We start from the raw sequence: 24,601 nt of genomic DNA, 5'->3' as shown, positions 1-24,601 counted from the left end.
CATGGGGAAAGTTAGATAACAATATTTGATCTAGGCCTAACTAGTCACACAACTAGCCTATATAGAATTCTAGGCCTAACATTACTATTGTGTTCCGTCAAGACGAGCAGTTTTGACATCGCTGTCCGATCCGGGCCCCTCTTCGCTGGTCTCCAGCTCGAACATGTAGGGAAAAATTTCCCACGATTGTCAAACATGTCATCCATTTCTCAGCCTTCTTCGCTATCGCTATCTGAATCCAAAAGCCTCTATGATCATTCAATTTACAGTCAATGCCACCGCAATATGTGTGAGCTAGCTAAGCATGCTGTGTATGCGTATTAGTGCGTGGATACCAACTGTATGTGATAGCAGTAAGCAGTTCCCCGTGACGATATCATACACTTTTGACTTGGTAAACAAATGACTTCATTTGTTTCTTCTTTTCCTAACCAAAGCAATTTTGCTTAATTTTGTGGAGTTTTTGTTGCTTGATTGTTGCTGTGAGTTTTTACCTAAATCCCAATCCTAACTTTCTTGTAACAGACTGTTGAGGAAGGTATTATTTTGTTAGTTACAGATTTCTCCATACTCATACATTGCCCAGAACAGTTACTTGTTTGCCCTCTTCTGCGCTTCCCCCCGTGACGCCATGAAAACTATTACGTAATAGTACTTGTTACCAATTTCTACCCCTTTGGAGATTGAAAATGGACGTGGAGTTGGGTTTTTCTTAACATTAGAATTGTTAAGTTTTACATCATTGAAAGTCAACTCTAGATGTCCCTTGACCTTTAACATGTACAGTATGGCTTACCACAGTTTGAATATATTTGGGCATCGGAACCACTAAACGTTATTGTTTTCTGGTTTGATAGTGAAGAAGTGAAACAATTGTTATTGACTGTTGTGATATTAGAAGTTGTGAACTCTTATCATATCCATGAAGGGTTATTGTTCAGGGAACTTTAGACCTTAGCCATCTGAAAAGATGTCTTTTTTTATCTGTATATTCACTCAAACTCAAACTTTGTAACATACAGTCAAAATCATGACTGAAAATTTATTGCATCTACCTAGACTAGTAGACTACCTAGCATAGAGTATTGCATAAAGTATAAGCCATATCCTCTCCACAGGCACATCTATGTGACTGTTCATTGCATCTACCTAGACTAGTAGACTACCTAGCACAGAGTATTGCATGAAGTATAAGCCATATCCTCTCCATAGGCACATCTATGTGACTGTTCATTGCATCTACCTAGACTAGTAGACTACCTAGCACAGAGTATTGTATGAAGTATAAGCCATATCCTCTCCACAGGTACATCTATGTGACTGTTCATTGCATCTACCTAGACTAGTAGACTACCTAGCACAGAGTATTGCCTAGGTATAAGCCATATCCTCTCCACAGGTACATCTATGTGACTGTTCATTGCATCTACCTAGACTAGTAGACTACCTAGCACGGAGTATTGCATGAAGTATAAGCCATATCCTCTCCACAGGCACATCTAGGTGACTGTTCATTGCATCTACCTAGACTAGTAGACTACCTAGCACAGAGTATTGCATGAAGTATAAGCCATATCCTCTCCACAGGCACATCTATGTGACTGTTCATTGCATCTACCTAGACTAGTAGAGTACCTAGCACAGAGTATTGCATGAAGTATAAGCCATATCCTCTCCACAGGCACATCTAGGAGACTGTTCATTGCATCTACCTAGACTAGTAGAGTACCTAGCACAGAGTATTGCATGAAGTATAAGCCATATCCTCTCCACAGGCACATCTAGGTGACTGTTCATTGCATCTACCTAGACTAGTAGAGTACCTAGCACAGAGTATTGCATGAAGTATAAGCCATATCCTCTCCACAGGCATATCTATGTGACTGTTCATTGCATCTACCTAGACTAGTACCTAGCACAGAGTATTGCATGAAGTATAAGCCATATCCTCTCCACAGGCACATCTATGTGACTGTTCATTGCATCTGCCTAGACTAGTAGACTACCTAGCATAGAGTATTGCATGAAGTATAAGCCATATCCTCTCCACAGGCACATCTATGTGACTGTTCATTGCATCTACCTAGACTAGTAGACTACCTAGCATAGAGTATTGCATGAAGTATAAGCCATATCCTCTCCACAGGCACATCTATGTGACTGTTCATTGCATCTACCTAGACTAGTAGACTACCTAGCACGGAGTATTGCATGAAGTATAAACCATATCCTCTCCACAGGCACATCTATGTGACTGTTCATTGCATCTACCTAGACTAGTAGACTACCTAGCACGGAGTATTGCATGAAGTATAAACCATATCCTCTCCACAGACACATCTATGTGACTGTTCATTGCATCTACCTAGACTAGTAGACTACCTAGCATAGAGTATTGCATGAAGTATAAACCATATCCTCTCCACAGGCACATCTATGTGACTGTTCATTGCATCTACCTAGACTAGTAGACTACCTAGCACGGAGTATTGCATGAAGTATAAACCATATCCTCTCCACAGACACATCTATGTGACTGTTCATTGCATCTACCTAGACTAGTAGACTACCTAGCACGGAGTATTGCATGAAGTATAAACCATATCCTCTCCACAGACACATCTATGTGACTGTTCATTGCATCTACCTAGACTAGTAGACTACCTAGCACAGAGTATTGCATGAAGTATAAGCCATATCCTCTCCACAGGCACATCTATGTGACTGTTCATTGCATCTACCTAGACTAGTAGACTACCTAGCACAGAGTATTGCATGAAGTATAAGCCATATCCTCTCCACAGGCACATCTATGTGACTGTTCATTACATCTACCTAGACTAGTAGACTACCTAGCATAGAGTATTGCATAAAGTATAAGCCATATCCTCTCCACAGGCACATCTATGTGACTGTTCATTGCATCTACCTAGACTAGTAGACTACCTAGCAAAGAGTATTGCATGAAGTATAAGCCATATCCTCTCCACAGGCACATCTATGTGACTGTTCATTGCATCTGCCTAGACTAGTAGACTACCTAGCACGGAGTATTGTATGAAGTATAAGCCATATCCTCTCCACAGGCACATCTATGTGACTGTTCATTGCATCTACCTAGACTAGTAGACTACCTAGCACAGAGTATTGCATGAAGTATAAGCCATATCCTCTCCACAGGCACATCTATGTGACTGTTCATTGCATCCTACCTAGACTAGTAGACTACCTAGCATAGAGTATTGCATGAAGTATAAGCCATATCCTCTCCACAGGCACATCTATGTGACTGTTCATTGCATCTACCTAGACTAGTAGACTACCTAGCAAAGAGTATTGCATGAAGTATAAGCCATATCCTCTCCATAGGCACATCTATGTGACTGTTCATTGCATCTGCCTAGACTAGTAGACTACCTAGCACGGAGTATTGCATGAAGTATAAGCCATATCCTCTCCACAGGCACATCTATGTGACTGTTCATTGCATCTACCTAGACTAGTAGACTACCTAGCAAGGAGTATTGCATGAAGTATAAGCCATATCCTCTCCACAGACACATTTATGTGACTGTTCATTGCATCTACCTAGACTAGTAGACTACCTAGCACGGAGTATTGCATGAAGTATTTATAAGCCATATCCTCTCCACAGGCACATCTATGTGACTGTTCATTGCATCTACCTAGACTAGTAGACTACCTAGCACGGAGTATTGCATGAAGTATAAGCCATATCCTCTCCACAGACACATCTAGGTGACTGTTCATTGCATCTACCTAGACTAGTAGACTACCTAGCACAGAGTATTGCATGAAGTATAAGCCATATCCTCTCCACAGGCACATCTATGTGACTGTTCATTGCATCTACCTAGACTAGTAGACTACCTAGCACGGAGTATTGCATGAAGTATTTATAAGCCATATCCTCTCCACAGGCACATCTATGTGACTGTTCATTGCATCTACCTAGACTAGTAGTCTACCTAGCACAGAGTATTGCATGAAGTATAAACCATATCCTCTCCACAGGCACATCTATGTGACTGTTCATTGCATCTGCCTAGACTAGTAGACTACCTAGCACAGAGTATTGCATGAAGTATAAGCCATATCCTCTCCACAGGCACATCTAGGTGACTGTTCAGCATTGGAACTCACTGTCTTCTTGACAAAGTCAATTAAACATAATGAATTTTGTTTTACTGTAGAAAACACTTCACTGCCTAGGCAGTACTTGAAACAAGATACTGTCAAAGTCAGCAAGTAATGGAAGCAAACCAGCTCTGTACTTCATCCAATTTCATGCGCACATTTCTTAGACCTTTGGTTACTAACTCAAAAGCATCTGCCATCATCTCAAAGCATGAGTGCAGTACACAGAATGTATGAACAAACGTTAATTCAGCAGTGTAAGCCCTCAGTCAAGGTTGCAATGTCAAATTTACTAAGAAGGATGGAGCTGCATGATGAACAGTGTGGTTGATGGTTTCTAACATTTGCTGATTTATAATTATACATAAAATGCACCTTAAAGGGATTCTATCATGGGTGAACTTTAATTCTGATATCTGGTTAGTTGCTTAGTTCTGTGGTGGTGTACAGTACATGTATATGCCAGGAGGTTTATATGATATGCATGGGACTGAAATGAGAATGCCCTCAACAAGTGCTGTCTTGATGCCATATCATTGCAGGAACTAAGGGCACACTGCTATACAAAACATATGCAACTTGCATGTGTAGTTTCTTAATTGTAAACGCATTTGAAGCATAGTCTGGTGGTTGAAATTGATTGCTTAACAAAATTGCTAGAAATTTACTGCATCTTTAGGTCCAAATAACGTCTTAATAGCATTTTTTCTGGCAAACATATTGTTGATGATATTCTGTGAATACATCTTGCAATAGCAGATTGAATGATCTCATCAAACTAATTGAACTGTGAATGTGTTATATTTTATAGTATTTAAAGCATTTATCCACAGAGGAATATACTTTGTCAACAAAAAGTTGTGTTTTGATGAAATCTACATACACTACAGAGAACAGACTTGACAGCTAGCAAAGGTATCAAATACATTTCAGTGAAAGGTTGAGCAGATTATAAAAGGAAAGGTAAAGCTATTGCCATGATGACATCACCTACTGTCATCTACTTCCTGGGAGAAGTGAGTTTGGTTTATCTAGTCAAATCAGGTCAGTGAAATAAATAAGACTAATTTACTGCTTCAAATTTTCCTGCCACTCAGTGGTTATTTTCTAATATACTGGGTGGGCAATTAACACGGAATTTTCCATGAACTTATACAACAGTGATTTTCTACGGGAAAATTGTAGGGATGCATTCAAATTAGCATTGTGAGGGATCCCGGTTGTCAAGTGAATCCCGGTATCCCGAACCAGGTATTGACTAGTCCCGATCACAGTGCAATGTGTAACTACTACCGGTATTGGGAAAACAACCGGTTATTACATTCGTTTTGACCTAGACCTATATAACAAATATTCTTTTCACGTAGTAATTTGGACCTACTGTAGGCTACACCAAATATCGAACGTTACTTGGGCTCAGCATGTTACGGGACCTCAAAGTTATTCTGAAATTTTCGTTATTTATTCTTCCTTCAAACGTTGATTGTGAAGGTTCCCATGTACAAAATCATACCCTTATGCATTTCACCTCATTTTGTTATAATATTTATCAAAATAAAATAAAACTGTTAGCAAACTGCTAACGATTTAATAAATTTTGAGACAAAACCGCAGGGAGTATCCAGTTAAAATCCATCTTTGCACAGGACTGTATATTATTATAGCCTAGGGTACGGTACAGTGCAGTACGGTACTTGAGATTTGATGCTGTAATGAAATGGATTCGTTTATTCATGCGGGGGGTTCCACGATGTCATTTATAGATATCTTTCGTTCCTTTTTTAATTTTTAAGAAAGTTTGTACGAAAGATTGATATTGTACATTTTGAAAGTCTTGGGGTAAACAACAGCCGATTAATGATATAAATCTGTACTATTCTTATGTAAGTAGTTTATAATCCCGTATTTACGTAGCCCCTATGTTACATTCTTATTGTCTGAAGTTCCAAACATGTGGTAACTTGTTGATAGTTAAAAACTTTTCATTGTGAACTTTTGAACTGAAGGGTTGCCCTATTCCAATGTCATGGAATAGTGGGGAACTCCCAATTTCTGTTTGTGTATGGATTTACAAGTTTAATCAACGTGCGAACGTGTTAATCTAATATCGTACATCGAGTATGAATGAAGGATGGTGTGGGTTGCTTTTTTCCAAGGTTTGTGCTTTTTGTTTTGGAAGTGTATGTTAAAAAACAAAGGCCCTAATATAGCGTGTTATTTTTATTTTTTTATAACCGTACGTGTAAGAGTATGTACATAGCCTAGGCTATGCATATTGAATGTATGACATTAACGAATATACCGAAAATACCAGGTATATTTACTTCGCTCCTCGCTTACCTGTCTCCTCACAACCTTAGCACCTCGTTCTACTGTGCCTATAAGGTCCTGGTAAAATAATAACACTGTGCGCCCTATATGACCGGAACCCCCCGGTCACTCCTTTTTCATTCTACCATTAAAAGTGTCTTCACGCGAATTTCTTGTGGAAAAATTTCCCCTGCATTTCGTCTTGGTTTTCTTTAGCGATCGTTGGAAGTGTCTTTTCTCGGATTCTTAGGAGTTTTGCAGTCCTTTCCAGCCCGAAAAGTATCCATTTTTGTTGAAAGGGAGGGTTTTGGGGACTGTTTTTTTTTCTTTTCGTTTAGGTTTTTAGGTTTCCCGCCATTTTCCTTCCCCACGCTATAGGCGTGTTGTTGTATTTTCATGTTCATAGCATGTTTACATTGTATTTCTATTCGCTATTTCTTCTTCTATATATCGCTCTCTCATGTTCTTTTTCAGCTTTTGTGTTGATTTTTGTTAGGCCACTTTCGTAGCGTATTTCGTACTTTTGCCGTTGCTAGGTTACGCTACGTACCTCTACTCACTGTTAGCTTATTTCCCCCCCCCCCCATGTTATCTCCCGTCTAAGCTTTAAGAGTTAGTGTTTCCTTAATTCGAGGGTTTCAGTATGTCTCGTAACCAGCTGGAGTGTATCAACTGCTCGATGTCTCGGCCAGGCAGAGCCTGGGACAAACACGATCTGTGTCCTAAGTGTAGAACCTGCACCAGACGGAACCCATGCCTGGTCTGCATAAAGTTTTCGCCAGCCCAGTGGCAGGAGATAGACCAGTGGTTAACGAGTCTAAGAAGCAAGCTTCAGGGCAAGCTGGATTTGATTCCAAATGCCATCGGTGCCCCAGAAGAGGATATAGGAGAGACGGGAGAGAGAGAGGTGGAGGAAAGTGGCCAGGAGAGGGCCGAAGGAGAGAGAGAGGTGGAGTACCCCTAGCGGTCCCGGGGACGCCCGGTTTGATTATGGCCAAAGGGAAGGGCAGGAGCAAGGGCAAGGCTCCTGCCAAGAAAAGACCTCTTAAGAAGAGGCACGGCTCGGCCGGACTAGAGACAACATATCAGCCCGGGTCGCAGCAAGAGAGACCCACGGAGCGCGGGCTGCAGGCCACGGAGAGCTCGGGTCCGAGAGAGAATATGACCGAAGAGTCGCTGAGACGCAGCCGGTCCCATAGCAGGGAGCCGGAGAGGCGGGTCCCTACGGAAATCCAGACCTGGGAAAGCAGGGGGAGAGAGACCTCCCGCAGATCCAGACGGGATAGATCCGAATCGCGCTCAAAATCCCCGAGACGTAGGGAAAGGAGAAGATACTCCCTGGCCTACGACGAATCCTGGGAGTCGTCTAACGACGGCTATAGAAGAGCGAAGAGAAGGCGTCGGTCCCCAAGACGGCGACAGGAGGAGGAACCAGCATGGCTGGCTCAACTTACTGGCTTGCTCCGCCCCCTGTTAGAACAGCAGAGAGCAACCACGGTGACTGTATGGAAACCCTAAATCTAATTTTACCCCTGCTCAGAAAGGGCATGTGGGCGGCGACCGTAGACTTACGGGACGCTTACCTGCACATCATGGTACACAAAGATTACCGACAGTTCCTGACGTTCCGGTACGCAGAGCAGGACTACCAGTTTAGGGCACTTCCATTCGGCCTGTCCACGGCTCCGACCGCCTTCACGAGAGTTGCGGGAGTGGTAGTCTCCTACCTCAGAAGGAGAGGGGTCACCCTTTCGTATACCTCGACGACTGGCTAGTGGTAGGGAGCTCTCAGTCAGAGGCTGCCGACAACGTCCACAAAACGCTCCATACCCTCCAAGAGCTGGGCTGGATCGTAAACGAAAAAAAGTCCCGACTGTCTCCAACCCAGACGATTCAGTTCCTTGGGGCGATACTGGACTTTTCTGCCGGGGTAGCCCGACCCTCAGAAGAGTGAATCACTGCGGTCAGAACGACCACGCAGCAAATCATCTCACATCAGGAGTCACCAACACTGACGTGGCTCCGAGCCCTGGGACTCTTGGCCAGCCTGGTCGATGTTGTCCGATTGTGCAGGTTGCACATGCGACCCTTACAACTGCACCTTCTGAAGTCCGCAAACCCCACAGATCCAGACAAGACAACACTGATCTACAGGTCGGAGGAGACCACCCAACACCTCCGATGGTGGCTCGACTCGGACAATTGGAGTCAAGGGATACCCTTCACACGGGAGCTACCAATATTGTCAGTAACAACAGACGCCTCACTCACCGGATGGGGGGTTCATTGGAGCAAGGGCTACAGGAACTACAGCTCCTAATGCCTACGAAGTGGGCAGAGACTATGCTGCAAATAAGTTACATACTGTAGTAATCAATTCTTCTAGCTAGCCTACAGTGCAGTTAGTGCCAGTGGCCAGACAACTGGCAATATCGAGTTCAGCTAAACCAGATGATCTCATTTAGTTAGAACTGACACTACTGAGACAAATCCCAATCACTTAATCAATTGTTAAAATATGAATGCACAAAAGTGGTGCAAGGTTTCTACCCTTATGTGTAGTCTTCAAAATGTTGAAAAATATACATGAAAGTGGAAAATTTCACTTTTGAAACAACAACTGTCAACAGTACGGTCTACTTTGTATGGCATGCGAAAAGGGCAACCATATTTCGTTGTCTAAACTAAGTTTGTTGCTGTCTAAACTAAAGTTGTTGCTGCTGTTTTAACATGTTGTTGTCAAACTAACGTTGTTGTCTAAACTTACGTTGTTGTTTAAACTTTTGTTGCTGCCTTAACTTACGTTGCTGCCTAAACTTACATTGCTGTCTAAACCTACGTTGCCATCTAAATTTGTTTCAGTTGTCTAAACTAATGTTATTGCCCAATCACGTGATATAATAAAATGGCTTTTCGCGCGAAATTCGACTTGCGATGTATATACTGTACATACACATCGTTAATTTGCTGACCAATTACAAAATAGTCAGTAAGATTGACACGTATCCCGACCCAATTACAAGGCTGTCAACGCTCTCCATCATGCTACATACATGAGCTGACCCCGCCCACTTTGCTCCTCTAGTAACTTCCTATATATGCGAAGAACAAAGGCGGCCTTGTCCACGGGACTGTTTTCCTAAACCCAGACAGGAAGAACCAACTTGTGCGTATAGTAATCATATGAATCCCACGTGGTAAAGCAATTGTTGAACAGCGCCGATGGCAACAACATAAGTTTAGACAACGAAATCAGTTTGCCCTTTTCGTGCGTGCAACGCGAAAAGAGCAAACTGATTTCATTGTCTTAACTAAGTTTGTTGTTGTCTAAACTAAAGTTGTTGCTGCTGTTTTACCATGCTGTTGCTCAAACTCACGTTGATGTCTAAAATTTTGTTGTCTAAACTTATGTCATTGTCTAAACTTACGTTAAACTTAGCAATGAAATAAGTTTGCCCTTTTCGCGTTCCATAACTTCGACCAAGTCTACTACATAACACTATGTATGACCAAGGACTATTACAACTATGTGTTAGCTAGTGTTAGCCTAGAATACTATAGTAAGTGTGGTACAGTTGTAGTGGATGTACACTGAACTACTGAAGGTAGTTTAATTAATTTAAAATTGCTTCAGAAGTGATAAATTGCCAATATTTCGGTTCTCATGTTAACATATGATAGAACTCAATTTCAATCATATTGTCCTCGAAGTCCAACCTAGGCAGCTTTACTATGTATTAGCTGTTTTTGATGTGCCATTTTGAGCTCTGTCAGTGTTAGCACCTTTAGAAACACATTACAGTGATTGCAATACAGTAGAAGATGCAATTTGAATCTCTCCTTTCATACAGGAGTCTCCCTGGGGGCTTTCCAGGACAAGAGACAAGGCTTATAAAGAAACCTATTTTGGTGCTTGGTTTGCAATCAGGTGGAATCTCATTGCATCTGTTGTAAAATTGGCTTGGCGCCATGCCTTGGCTAACCTAAAGTAATTCAATTGCTGCAGAGATTTTCACACTTATCTGACAGTCTGTGTCTTTCTCAGATTTGTTGTTTATATATCTCTGACCTGGTTTGTCCAGTTAAGTATCCTGTGAGAAGTTAATGATGGTTGCCATGGTGATTGTAATCAGAAGAGAGCAGATAGGGATGTACTTTATTGCTCACTTATGTGTGTAACATGTATCTAATGCATTTACATAAATTTTTGCTCAGTATTTTGAGCAGTGAAGGTTAATCAAAATATCTGGTCAGTTATCCTGAACTTCCAAATGATTTGATATGCATCCTACTTCTTTGTGATGAAAGATATAGAAAATAATCTTTACTAATGTTTGCAGTTGGTGACTTTGCTCATGACACACAAAAGGAGAGTATAATGTACATGTTAGAGAATGACATACATTAATGTACTTCACACAATTCCCATAGCCCTTATCAAATTCACAACAAAAATATTCTAATAGCTAGGATGAAATTTAACTGATTAACAAATGTTAAATCAATAAAATTCCAGCCCTGTTTCTATTTACGTGTTCAGTGTACTGTATGGGTAGCAATTCCACGAAATGCTAACGTAAGTTTTCCTCCCCTTCCCTCCCATATATTGCACGTTATAGTATTGTATTTTTGCATTCAGTATTGTGTTCCTGTTATTCATTTGCTATTTACTTTGTTGTATCATAAAGTTTTAGCGAGTGTTGTCATCTGTTCTCTCTTCATCACTGGCCTTTCATTGCTTTTTGGTTATATTTTGGGCCAAGTTGTTGCTACTCTTGTGCCCAACATGCTTTTAGCTTAGCCAAAGCACATTGATAAGGTTACTCTTCTTGTATTGTTAGACATTTGTGTTAGCTTACACTCCTCCCCTACTATCTTCTGTTGCAATTGTCAGGTGTTATTTTGTTATTTGCCTCAATTTGGGTTCAGACATGTCTTCCAGTAGTCAGCTCAAGTGCATCAATTGTTTGCTATTCCGTCCGGGTAGATCTTGGGATGACCACGACTTATGTCCTAAATGCTGGACGTGTATTAGAAGGGAGCCTTGCCTGGTTTGTATGCTGTTTACGCCTAGTCAATGGCAAGAGATTGATAGTTGGCTACGGGGCAGAGGAATCAGCTGCAAGGGAAGCTGGACCAGCTACCTAATCCGAATGGGTGCCCAAGAGACAGGGAAGTTGAGAGGGAGATGGGAGAAGCATAGAAAGGAGCAGAAGAGGAGAGAGAGGAGAATAGTGAGGAAAGAGCAGAGGGAGAGAAAACAAGAGGAAGATAGAAAAAGAGAAAGAGAGAGAGACAGAGAAAGAGTGCCTACTGTCAACATCTGGTTCGAACATGACCAAATGGAAAGGCAAAGGAAAGGGCAGGGCTTCTGTTAAGAAGGCCAGAATGCTATGGGTGCAAAAATCTGATGCAGAGAGATGACCAACCGCAGCAGGTCCCAATTGCGGTCCCCAAGAGGCTGCAGAAGTAAATGGAGATGGTTTCCTGCTTCTGATGTATCTTCCTCGGAAGATGGCTATAGAAGGGCCAAGGAGACAAGAGGAAGAGCCAGCGTGGCTGGCACAGTTAACAGGTTGTCTACAAACTCTCCAGGTAAAGGGAACAAGAAAGTAGTTCTGGGAAGGTGAGAGAGAAGAGATGGGAGCAGCTTTGTCCAGGCCGACTGTAGTCCAGAAACCTGAACCTGAAGAGATAGGGGCTGAGGATGGTGATATCTTGAATTGCAGAACCTCTATTGCACTGTCAGGACAAGAGGATGACATTGACGACCTCTTCGAGTTTGATACAATATCAGAAGACTACATTGCCAGAAATGTAGAGGAGGCGGATACCCTCACTGGGGGACTGGCGTACCCCCAGAGCTGGCTGCTGAGGCTAATGAAATTTTCATAAGACACAGGGGGTTCTAGAAACCACAAGAACAGGTACCAAACCCAGTCTGAGTCTCCAAACTGACCTCCACAGGAGAAATTTTGGCTCGACCAAAGGCGATGACGCCCGTGGACGCATCCTGTAAAGGCAGGTTCCAGACCATCGCTGGGAAAGACAGCGGACAGAGCCATCAGAGTACCAGATGAGCCTGGTGAACTCTATTCAGGTGTCCAGCTATTCCCCAAAAAGCGAAGGAGAAACTCTGAGCGGAACAGATTATTTTATAGGCCCAGCACAACAAAGCTGGACTAGATCATGGTTGAAGTAGATGTGGCAGCCTGGTCGGGGATGAAATTTACGTCTGTCCTCATGCTGGTGGATGAAAGACTGATGAGACACCACTAACAACTACCAGAAGATGAAACTCAGGTGTCGAGAAATGAAGCATGACAATTATTTTTACATCTGGACGATCAGACAAGAGTAGCAACCAAATCTATGGGATTGAAGAGAGAGAATGTGGTGTCATCGATTCGTTGGCCATTATTTGAAGCAAAGTCAGTAATGTTGGCTTTACCATTCCTCGGTGAGGACCTTTGTGCAGCGGACGCACTGTCAAGGGGGTACTTAGACTTGAACGAGTGGGCCCTGTCCAAGGGGACGTGCAACAGGACATTTGGCATTCTGGGGAAGCCATTGATAGACCTGTTTGCAACTCTACAGAATGCCAAACATCAGGTTTTCTGAACCAAACAGACCCATGGGACTACCTACAGTAGAAGCGTATGCTTTCCCACCTCTTTGTCTAGTAAGTCAGGTCATACAGAAGGTCAGACAGTCCAAGGGGAGAGTAATACTAGTAGCTCCATTCTGGCCCAGCAGACCATGGTTAAGGGAGCTATACTACAGGTACTGATGGAGACCAAGTGATACTTCCCGATATCCCTCATCTTCTGTCACAGAGGAGAGGAACCCTTATGCATCCAGAGATCAAGGGACTCAAATTAGTTCCCTGGAAGTTGTCAGGTTTTACCTCAAACAGAAGGGCTTTTTCAGAGGCAGGTGCGTTCATGGCAGCAAGAAGAATGTACACAGTGGCGACTTACGATTCCTGACTGCGGAAGTTTGGAGAGTGGTGCCATTAGAGACAAACACCTCCAACCAAGATCTCTGTGACGGAAGTATGTAATTTCCTACAAATGCTGCTTGACGAGGGAAAATAGGTAGCCACAATTAAAAATGACAGATTAGTGATTTCAGCAATACATGAAGGGTTGACGTATGGTTCCAGCCTGTGTTCCAGTAGATTCATAGTGCCACTCATCAGGGGCATAGCCAATAAAATACCAAGGGTCAGGTGGTTAGCACCATCATGGGACTTGTCGATAGTGCTTTGATCCCTGATAAGACCACTGTATATAGAGCCAATGTCTTTGGCCTTTTTGGTGGCACTGACGGAGAAAAACCCTGTTCCTCAAACATTGAACTAACATGGAACCTTCACAGGTATAATGGAAATGTCAAGTACTATCAAAATATGTGGTTGCCATGGGGATTAAGGTCAAAAGTCACATGGTTAAATGTCATATGTATATATATTAAGTGTAGTATTGCTGGTGAGGAGATATGCAACTGTGTGGATTGCCCTCATTTTTTAAGAAGTAATGTTGTGCATATTCATGAATGGGTGGGACATGTAAAAATATAAATGTCAAAAATATAAATTTACAAGTACATATTGATATTTGACATTATTTTATGATTAACAAGTGTTAATGTTAATACAAAAGTAAAGCAAATTAGTATGCATTGTGGTCAGGAGTTCATGCTATATTTTTACCCATGCGCACCATTCTTTTCAATGTGTGCCATGCATAATTCCAGATTGAGAAGTGGGAGGGCCTCTATGGATGTCTAGTTTCATCTAAACGTCAGTAAAAGTTTATTCATTGATTATCTCAATTTGAATTGACACCATGAAAAAGCATTGGAACCATTTCATCTTTGGTTTTCTGGTGTAAAATGCACAATGGACACATTGGTTGCCAAACATGTTTGATAGAGACCCAATTAGAATTACATGGACAAAGAAGTGACAGTCAGTTTCTATGAGATTCCTGCAATATGAAAAGTATTTTGGTTATGGATTATATGAGTAGTATCTAAACAAAAGTGTGTCACATGTACACTTTGTAAACATATTGGAAACAAATATTGACAATGATAAAGCTCATGAACACATCTTATTAGAAAACTTTAGAAAATAGTGATTTTCCAGTTGTCAAGTAACTGACTCATTATTTTAATGGAAATGTTGATTATGTGACTTTCCAAGAGCTCCTCAGTTCTCCTTTAGTCATATGTGTGAATAAATGAACTTTCTGTATATAAAATAAAGCTTTGAAACTGAAAGATAACCCATTTAGATAACATTTCACACATATTTACCATTCTGAATGTGATGATCAAGTCACAGTTATCATCAACTTAAAGCTATTCTCAAAAGTATGCTGTTGACTGGACTCCAAGTAAGTAGCGCAAGCTAGCAACTTGAGATCTTTTTCTTTTGTGCAACTCTAAATAGAAATTCATATGCCTGTAGCCTGGTAACATTAATGAGTTGTCAAAGTTACCAAACTTTAGCAAGTTTTGTAGCTGGAAACAAAATCACGATATTTTTTCATTTTTTTAAATTTGCAAATTTATCATACAGTACATTGTTTAATAGCAATGTTCTCTCCCTATGCCCAATTGAAAAAGGATACACCTTTCTGATTGAAAGTGAAAATCAGGAGTAAATACATTCAATAATTATTTATTCTTTTTGTGGAAACATTTGTTGTGAAACATTTGTATAAATCATATTGAGATACACTAACCATGCCATGTCTTATAAAGACACTCTACTTATGACTTACAACATGATTGATGTAGTGACTTTATGTTGGCTCTGGAGCCAAGTGTCTGGCTCCTCTTATTTCCTTCCTTTATTTATGTTTTTTTCTTTTTTATCCTGTATTTATACAAGATTCTGGTAGTCTGTATCTAATTGGTTGTAATTGATGTGTCGTAGTTGGTTTGAGACAAACACACATGAGGCTTGCATCTTACTTGAGCTGATTATTATTTTGCTTGTGATTGATTAGCAGTCATGATTTCCAAGTATTTGCTCAACGATATGGTGAAATTTCATAGGTTTTGGGATGGTTTTCTGAAAAGTTCTTGCTGTTTCCCATTTCTATCTGTCATTAGCTCAGATCCTGAATGTTTATTCCTAATTTCACACACATATCTTTTTTATAAAGAACATGAAGTTCAAATCACATTACTGATTGCCTACCTTATTATTGCAGTACTGTCAATGAAAGATGGACCAGGGTTGGCCGGTTTTTACCGGGCGGTTTTTACCGCCCTGGGGAAAACAAGTTTTTTACCGGTTTTTTTGGTGCCTCCTAGGGCTATGGTTCGTCATATTATACATGCCACATTAGTCCGCTCAGATCCAAATGATGATTCACATCCAAGAACGATCACTTCATGTCTGTGATAAATTGTACTCTGTTCACACTTCGCACTAGGCACTGTACTATGCTTATATTGCTTATAGGCACTGTACTAAGTGACTGTTGTGACATCAACTAATTTGAGAATAAGTAACAATTGGAACAGTTACTTGTGTTGTTGATACTCCTACCTCTTCAGTTAGCCTATACACAGGAAGTGCCCAGTATCACCTCACCTGTCCACCTCAAAGTGTTTAATCACTCATGCATGAAGTTGTATAATAATTGGACCATGTTTGCATCAAGGTAAACAGTTTGGTTGTGTGAATGGCTCCATAGGGCCATTGTGCGTTTAATACTTTAATTGGGCCCATGTGCCTTACAAAGTTTCAAAGCAGTTTCTATTGAGCCCCCTGGATTGAAGTTCACCTCAATAGACTGTTGCCTACTGTATTAATGGAATGGAATGAACTGTCTGAGCACATAATATTATATTATTATATGGTTCCTTGTCCCTTTGAGGCTTTGGATGCCATCGTTCGCCACTTCGTTCTATCCTCCGCTGTTCATGCCACATAATAGGCCTGAAGAATTTAGGAGGGGTGAATGTCCCAGTGTAGACCTATAATGGTTTGGGCAATAGGCACTGCATACTGTTAAAGAGATTGTGACAGAATAACTATACATGTGCAATACGAAAAATACTCTTTTTTTCCACAAAAAGTAGAATAAGAATGTGATAAAATAGCTCAAAATGAAGCTAAGAAACTCCCATATTCAATAAAATATGCCTGTCATGAAACAATATATCGTGCCTACTGATGACCCTGCATTTTACGGACAATTAATACTAGTTTTCGAGACGGAGGCGGTTTTTACCGGTATTTACCAGTTTTTCCCGGTTTTTACCGCTTAGTGGGAAAAACAGGTTTTTCCCGGGAAAATGCCAACCCTGAGATGGACAGATTGATCAAACTCAGTCATACAATTGTAACTGAACTCTACTATGTACAAATTTCCACCATGTTCTTAATTATTTAGAAAACCACAACGTCTAGTACTTCATTTTGTTATGTCCACTGTACATTAACATGTTGTGAATTTACCAAAAATATGTGACAAGAGACTCAATTCTCTTGAATAATCAAATTAAATATATTTGGCAAGCATACATTAGAGCAAGTTGGATGTGTATTGCTTTGTGGATATTCAACAATATGTAGTACAGAATAGTACACCTTCACCACACATTGTGAAACCACTTTGCATTACTTGGAGCATTTCTAGCACCGATTGGCTGTCTTTAGAGGTGGGTAAAGTTGCATCATGCATGTGGTAGATGTTGATCATGACCAATACTTGTTTTACTCCATATAATTACCAAATTAAAGTTTTTCTCCATATATCCTTTATTGGTTCCCCCCCCCCCCCTTCCCACAATGTGTCAATGAACCCAACTGCATTTTGTGGAGGTCAAATTAAAAGGGAATTGAAGGCAGCACACAATCATGATCCTAATTGTTGATTTAAATATAGGCTTTACAATGAACCACTTCTTGATCCCAAGAACTTATCTAAAATTTAGTACGGACCTTTTGAAAGTTGAGAATGGCACCGATGGCGCTCATTGAGGTTGATTGAACAAACTCACTGGAGATCGCCATTTATATTCAAATACATGTGACCTGGGTCACGGATGACGTACTATCTGGAAAACTTGCTTTTAACTTCAACATCCAGACGATGTGTATATATATTCTAGGCTGTACTTATCTTGTGTAGGTTGTACTGCATATGAAAAATGTACCGCACGTTACGTACGTAGCCTACATGTACAGTAGGCCTGACATTATTCGAAGTGAAACCCAACAAAATGCCGTACTGTCAGGCATTCGGTTGTAACAGTCATTCTTCCCGAGTAAAGAAATCACAGTTTTGGTTTCCACATCCAAAGAAGAAACCAGACCTTTTCAAGAAATGGGTGGTCAACGTTTCAGTGAATAAGTTTTTCGCCAAAGATTACAAGTGGTCAAAGGAACATGTTCTCTGCGAGGATCACTTCACCAGCGATTGTTTCAAGGACGACATTAGGGCCAAAGTGATGGGCTACCCACCCAAAGAAAACATAATAAAACAAGACGTGGTACCTGTTTTTTCTCATCGACCTCCACCAGCTGCTCCTCAAAAACTTAGTGTGAAGACTGAAGAGACAAACGATTCCTGACATTGGTAAGGTCTATTTACAGTAGTACAGGGTTCAGTAAATATTCTAGATTAGCCCAAGTTAGGCAATACTATGTTTAACTTTAAGACAATGGGGGGGGGGGGGGAGGACCAGATTGCTAACCTTCTGCGAATTAGCTTGGGACTTTCTTCACTGGTATCGACAGGTTGACATCATCCTGAAAGCTCTCACATCGGTAGAAAGGACAATATGACAGCAGGCACCTTGTCCCAAGGCCAGCCCTCACCAACCGAGTGGTCCCTCTTACAGAGAACCTGTCAGGATCTGCTCAGGAGGTTCAAAACACCAAACACTGACCTCACCGAGCAATGCAATGGTACCAACGTTTTGCTCCAGAACATTTCAGCCGGTTCCTAGGGTATGTCGATCAGCTTGGCGGGATGAACGCTTATATGCCTCCCCTCTTCTCTGCCTGATACCGAAAGTCCTCTTGAAAATGACGACAATGAGAATGAGGATGGTTCTCATCACCCCATGGTGGCCCAGAAGGCCCTGGTTTCCTCTCCTAAACCTACTGGTCGACATCTCATAAATCCTCCCTGACTCACCACATCTACTACTCCACGGTCGACAGAGATTTGCGATTCCTGACTGGGCACTGAATCAAACTGCATGGAGATTGTCAAGTCTACCTACAGATCGAGAGGCCTTCCATGAGATGCTGCCAGAATGGCTGCGGCTGCCCGATGGCCTGGTACATTTCAGACTACAAAAGTTCTATAAAAGGTGCTACCCGCTACAGGTTAATCCAAGCACAGCTCCTGTATCACGACTAGCAGATTTCTTCATGTCACTGTTTGAAGAAAGGAAAGAAGTCTCTACTGAACTACAGGTCTGCTATTGTTGCTATTCACCTGGGTTTCCCTGATAGAGCTATGGTGGGCTTCAACTCAGCTTTTCGTCTCTACTTAGGGGAATGGCAAATCAGAGACCCCGTCCAGCCGATTCCGGAGAGTACCATCTGGAGGCTCTCACTTTCAAGACAAACTTCCTCATAGCAGCAGCCACAGCAAGAAGACAAAGCCGCTTTCATGTCTTAACAGAGGGGCACATCTGGTTCAATGCACATGGAGCAGTGTATAAATTTAAGAAATTTCAAGTGGTTGTAGATAGGGTCATTGGGGCCGCAGTGCAAGAATGTTACCAGTCAATAGGCTAGGGTTGATACAGTAGGTGTATAATAATCACTCTTCGAAAATAACCATACCAGTGAGTTTTGGGGGTTATGAATCGGGATTTAAACCCCTATCCAATTAAGTCATATTATCATTCATCTACATGCAGCACTTTAAAATGTGCCCCATATTAATATTGAGTATTATGTAATGTATTGTCTGTGATTTGTGACAGTGTGAAACTAAATTGCTATTCCCCATGAACTTCTTCATTAACTTGCAATAGGAAGTACATTCAGTGACCATGTGAATGTCCAATTACAAGATGTTATGTGTTTTGTGACTTTCTTCTCCTTTCCCCCTTCAACGTTTCTGACATTTACGTTCCATCTTTAATATTGTCCAGTTTCCTCTTTGCACTTAGCATTAGTTACAACATATGCCTTTCTTGAGGCCTCTTGGTAAGCTTCTATTTTTGCCAAAATTCTTGCCAGACTAGCCAATCAAATTAACTCTCATCTCTGTGACGCACACAGAATTCCCGTGTATCTTCCAGGCATAAATATGTATGAAGGGCCAGGAATCCTGTTTTGAATGAAACTACACTGATATTGAAGTCTGTGGTTTAATACAGCAGCTATATTGCTTGCATGTGTTGTGCTCCTCACACAGAAGAACAGGCTAACGAATAAATGAACATTAGGGAAACTGCTCATGTACATAGGCATAGTCTCTGCTGTTGTTAACAGTAGTACTGGTGATATGTCTGTGCTGTGTTGTTATCGCAAATATGCAGGGAATGGAACAATCAATTTACTAAGTGGATTGTATTGCTTGTTCTGATTGGAAATACTTTATTTCTCATGAGGAAATATTGTTAGTTTGGATATCATGTGCTAGTGCACTATCAACCCTTAGTGAATCTAAATTACGTAAGTATTTATTACTAAATCATATAGTCACACCTTTATGTGCAAACCGGTATGTTGCAATGATGGCATTCAGTTGGGAATGTAGGTTTGGCTGCAGCTTTCCACATAAGTAAACCATTGGTCATGGAAAGTTTAAAAACCATCACTCTGTAGAAATTGTGAGAGAGATGTTTGATTCATCCATAGCAGACAGGCACAGGTAGATCTTGTTATAGGTATTTTTGTATCATACTTTCATTTGTGATAATATGTACTGTATGGAAAGTTCCACTGCTATTCATTCTGTGTATTTCATGTTAATGTAGTTGTCAACATGCCCTTGTCTTTCTCATCTGTCTCTCTTTCCTTCCATTTTCTGTTTCCTGTTTCCCCCTTCCATTCAAATCATGATGACCAGTCATAAGTACATGAAATTAGCTATGAATTATTAGACTTAAACACCAACATTTTGTATCATATACTGAAATTTCTCACATGTTCACTGTCATTTTCTATATACTTCCATTCCTGTCTAACCTTAACACATGTTCTTTGTCACAGTTGATTCACTGTGCAATCTCTGCTCGCTTTCCTCTTTCTTCATAACTACCATTGTGAGTCAGGACTGTTTATTTGTTTGTGTGACCCAATTAGTTTACTGTAACTTTAACCTAAAGGTTCTCCTTATAGAAAATTCAAAATAAATTGGAATACATCATGGTACTTTTATTCATTCTTAAAAATTAAAATAGTGTGTAAACACTAAGTATGATGCAGGATACACTACTGCACTATAGAAGATGCATTAATACTGTGTGCAACTACTGTATATGCACTGTATAAAACTGTTAATGCTGACACAAAGGGGAAAAAGGCATGTAAGTAGCAAAGGGAATCTCTAAGTTAAACTGGAACTGAACTGAATATTCTCTGGAATTTAGCACTAATCAATAAACAAGGATACGTGGGACCTTAAAGTAGAACGATAGTGACAGAAAAAAAATCTCTCACTTTCATATAATGTAGTTCATATGTTACCAAGCAACATATGTTTTTAATTTTCCAAATAGCACACCGGAAAGTTGTAAAAAAGGGAATTCAAACATCGTTTTTTCGCCTCCGTAATTTAGGAATTTGCAAACACTGCAACGACCTTGAACAGCCCTCAGGTCAGTGAATGACGTCACTGTGATGATCTTTTCTGTTGTGAACTGTTCAGTACGGAGCTGTGCGTGCATTTCGTGTCAGCATAACTGTTATTTTCCGGCGTAATGTTCAAGACATAAATAGATAATGAATATCATAGTGTTTCTTGATTTCTTCACCACGTGTTTACAAGTTTTTTTACGAAATTTGCCGCAATTTCGCAACGATTTCCCAATATCTGAAGAGGTAACGCGCAAGCTGACCCAAAGTAACGTAAATCTCAAGATCACGTTTTTGGCGGGTTTTATACAGAGTGATGTAGGAATGTGCTCACTTACCAGTCAAACTGGCACAATAACAATAGTGATGATAGTCTCAAACTTAGATTAGTATAACATCCGAAAGAAAATCCAAAGTTCTAAACAAAGTAGATTCGCTTGTATGCACTAGGCCTACTGTAAAACATAAACGTTCCTTGTACCGTGGGTCATTAAATCCAACAGAAAGGTTTCATTGAGCTTGAAATACAACCGCATTTGAACTCAATCGAGTTGTTAGTCTTGCTCGAACAATTTTCTCACTTCATGCAATGCCTATTGTGTTTATTCACATGCATGCCTCGTGGTTTGGGCTTCAGGAGAAATCGTATTCTAGCCCAACTTCATGTAGGTCCGCAAACGGTACTTTCACACTGTGCAAACATAAGTGACAGTGTGCGCTACCGTAAGTAATACTTACACGATGTTTTGTTTCGCTTGAGCATACACACATTTCCTATTCGTATTACATTTAATGTGGTTTGGAGGGTATGAACACATCTCTGCCCCAAAATACTCTGCCTAAGCGACGTCCATGCCCCAATTGAAATTTGCACGTGGATTCTCTCCTCACATAGTCATTAGGTTGTTCACGTCTGACATGTCTTCCAGTTCCAACATTTACTGTTGCATTTATCGGGATATATATAAATAATGCGGCATAAAAGCATCAATCTTTCAAACTTTTATTACTTTAGTGACCTTGCTACACGCAAATTTCAATTGGGCCCGAGAATCATCTTCTGTGAAGTGGGCAGAACAAACTTTCACATTCTTGCCATGAGAAACTCCTGGTGCGATGAAGTCTTTCCTGGTTCTCCTCACAAATCGTATCCAGAGTTTCCGATATCTCTCACTACTTTTTCCGCTTGGAAAATTGAAAAAAGTTATTGTAGAGTCCACATTCGTTCTGTTGCATCCCCCTACAACGCAATTTCTTGGATTTTGCTAGTGGTTTACATTGTTTGTCCAGTTCCAATATTGAGTAGGTTGCAACTAAACTTACACACTAAGTGCACACTGCTGAAGTACACTACGCCGAGCTCACGTTGTTATCATCATAATGACGTCACATGTCACTGTAGATCACGTGATCATCATATCGCTTTTCGCGAAAAGCCCAATTTTTGTTTAAAAAATCAACAAGTTTAGGAATTTTTTTTAAGCCTTTCCCAACATCGGATTGACTTGAATTTTCACATGTGTAAAATGGAAACCAACTAGAATACTCTTGAATAAAATCATATATAATGAGAGTTGCAGGGGCAGTGGTCTCCTTTCTCAAGAAAGGGGAGGGGGATGGCTAATCACAGGGAGTCAGAGGAACAAACAAGGGACAATGTACACAAAACCCTCAGGTGCTACACAATTTAGGTTAGTGTGTAAACAACGTGTCTTGTCAAACCTTGTCCCGGTGCAGAGTGTCTGGGGGCGATACTGGATTTTCGAAAGTGGCACAGTACTAAGAGGAGAGAATCCTGGTGGGGACGTCAGTAGTGGATCCAATACTATGACGACAGGAGTCCCCAGCAGTCAGTGGCGAAGCTAGGGGTAATGGTCAAGGGGGGCGAAAATGGTCTGTAGGGGCGCTTTCGACACTATCTAAGCGGAGCGCCACCACAGGTTGGCGCGGAGCGTACAGACATTTTTTGAGTAAAGATACTTCCTAGATCGCAGGAAATTACCCTTTCCTGGCCTTGCTAATTTGCAGATAAACGAAGAATAAATAGGTGTCATCGCCAACAAAATGTGACAAATGTCAATAGGTAGATGAGAGCGCAATAAAAAAGTAAATATTCGCGAATAAGTAAAAAGTGGTAAAACGCTGAAAAGGGCGCCAGTAGTCCATTTGAGTCTGTCAGGGGGGGCTTCCGCCCCCCCTGACTGTATGGACGCTCCGCCACTGCCAGCAGTAGCTTGGCTAAGAACTCTGGCACTGATGGCCAGCATGGTCAATGTAGTTCAGCTCTGCAGGATGCAGGAAAAACTGCTGCATCTTCATTTGTTAGGCGTTATCGACCCAAAAAGACTGGACAAACAGGCATGATTCTCTCGGGCGCGAGGTTTCAAAAATTCACTTTTCCTGAATCATAGGATGAAAATACCCAAACTAGGACTATGGCGATGAAAAAATAATGGAGCTTTTGCATATACCCAATAGACTGCCACTAAAAATTAATTTAATGAAAACTACCACATCTGATACTTTTATGGTGACATGTAGTTGTTGGCTGTGTTTGTATTCGATCTTATTGAGATAGGCAGTCAATTTAACTTCAAGGACCAATGAGTTATTTTCTCAGGCAAGGAAATTCAAATTTTGTTCAGGATAACAATTAAGGATCAGTTAACCTGATTTAGAATGGCCATATGCTACCAAAAATTCTCTACTACTGCACAGCCACTTGAAGACTATTGCAAAAATTGACATGCTGTGGAACTTGTGACCGTATGGGACTCTTAATATCTCACAATTGTTTGCCAGTTTCCTTTATGTCACTGTAATTTACAGCATATATTTGACTCGTCATGTAAGGCCATTTCCGTAATTGTACTGTATCGGAGTCGATATATCTTCTAATTGAAGCCAAAAAGATATACTGTAAACAAGGTAATCTTGAATGTTATGAGTCAGATCAAGAGTACACAACTTAATACTGTCAGGCATCTATATTAGCAGGCGCGGATCCAGGGGGGGTCCAGGGGGTCGGGACCCCCCCTGCTCTTGGCCAAAAAAAAAAGAGAAAAAGAAAAGGGAAAAAAAAAAGAGAACAAAAGAGAGAGAAAAAATAATTAAATTAAATGCCTATTTTAAACATGTAGGACGTCAGAAGGCGGTTATCCTTTCAAGTCAGCCAGGTGTATCTTTTCCGTCAAATGAACTTTAGTGTGCACGCGTGCGACACGTGCAAAAAATGCCTAAAAATCTCAATTTTCAGACCGAAAAGTTTCAAAATTGAGGTGGTGTTCGAATTGTTTTTGGCGGTGAGGTGGCAGAGTGGTAGGTTGCATAGGATGCGCC

At 40.9% G+C, this 24,601-nt stretch overlaps 1 protein-coding gene across 6 annotated transcripts in view; it reads left to right on the top strand.

The window, feature by feature from the left end:
- Positions 1-24,601, top strand: part of LOC139975250 (uncharacterized) — a 231,028-nt gene that overhangs the window by 107,116 nt on the left and 99,311 nt on the right. The window contains exon 2 of one of the 6 annotated variants that reach the window (XM_071983004.1): positions 18,236-20,137. The exons of the other annotated variants lie outside the window; for them this stretch is intronic. The gene's annotated coding sequence lies outside the window, so the exon portion shown is untranslated. The remainder of the gene's footprint in view (positions 1-18,235; positions 20,138-24,601) is intronic. 6 annotated transcript variants of the gene reach the window in all.

This window comes from Apostichopus japonicus, chromosome 10 (genome assembly GCF_037975245.1).
Source record: "Apostichopus japonicus isolate 1M-3 chromosome 10, ASM3797524v1, whole genome shotgun sequence".
Lineage (NCBI taxonomy): Eukaryota > Metazoa > Echinodermata > Holothuroidea > Aspidochirotida > Stichopodidae > Apostichopus > Apostichopus japonicus.
The sequence above is the reverse complement of the archived record's forward strand: the minus strand, read 5'-3'. Positions and strand labels throughout refer to the sequence as shown.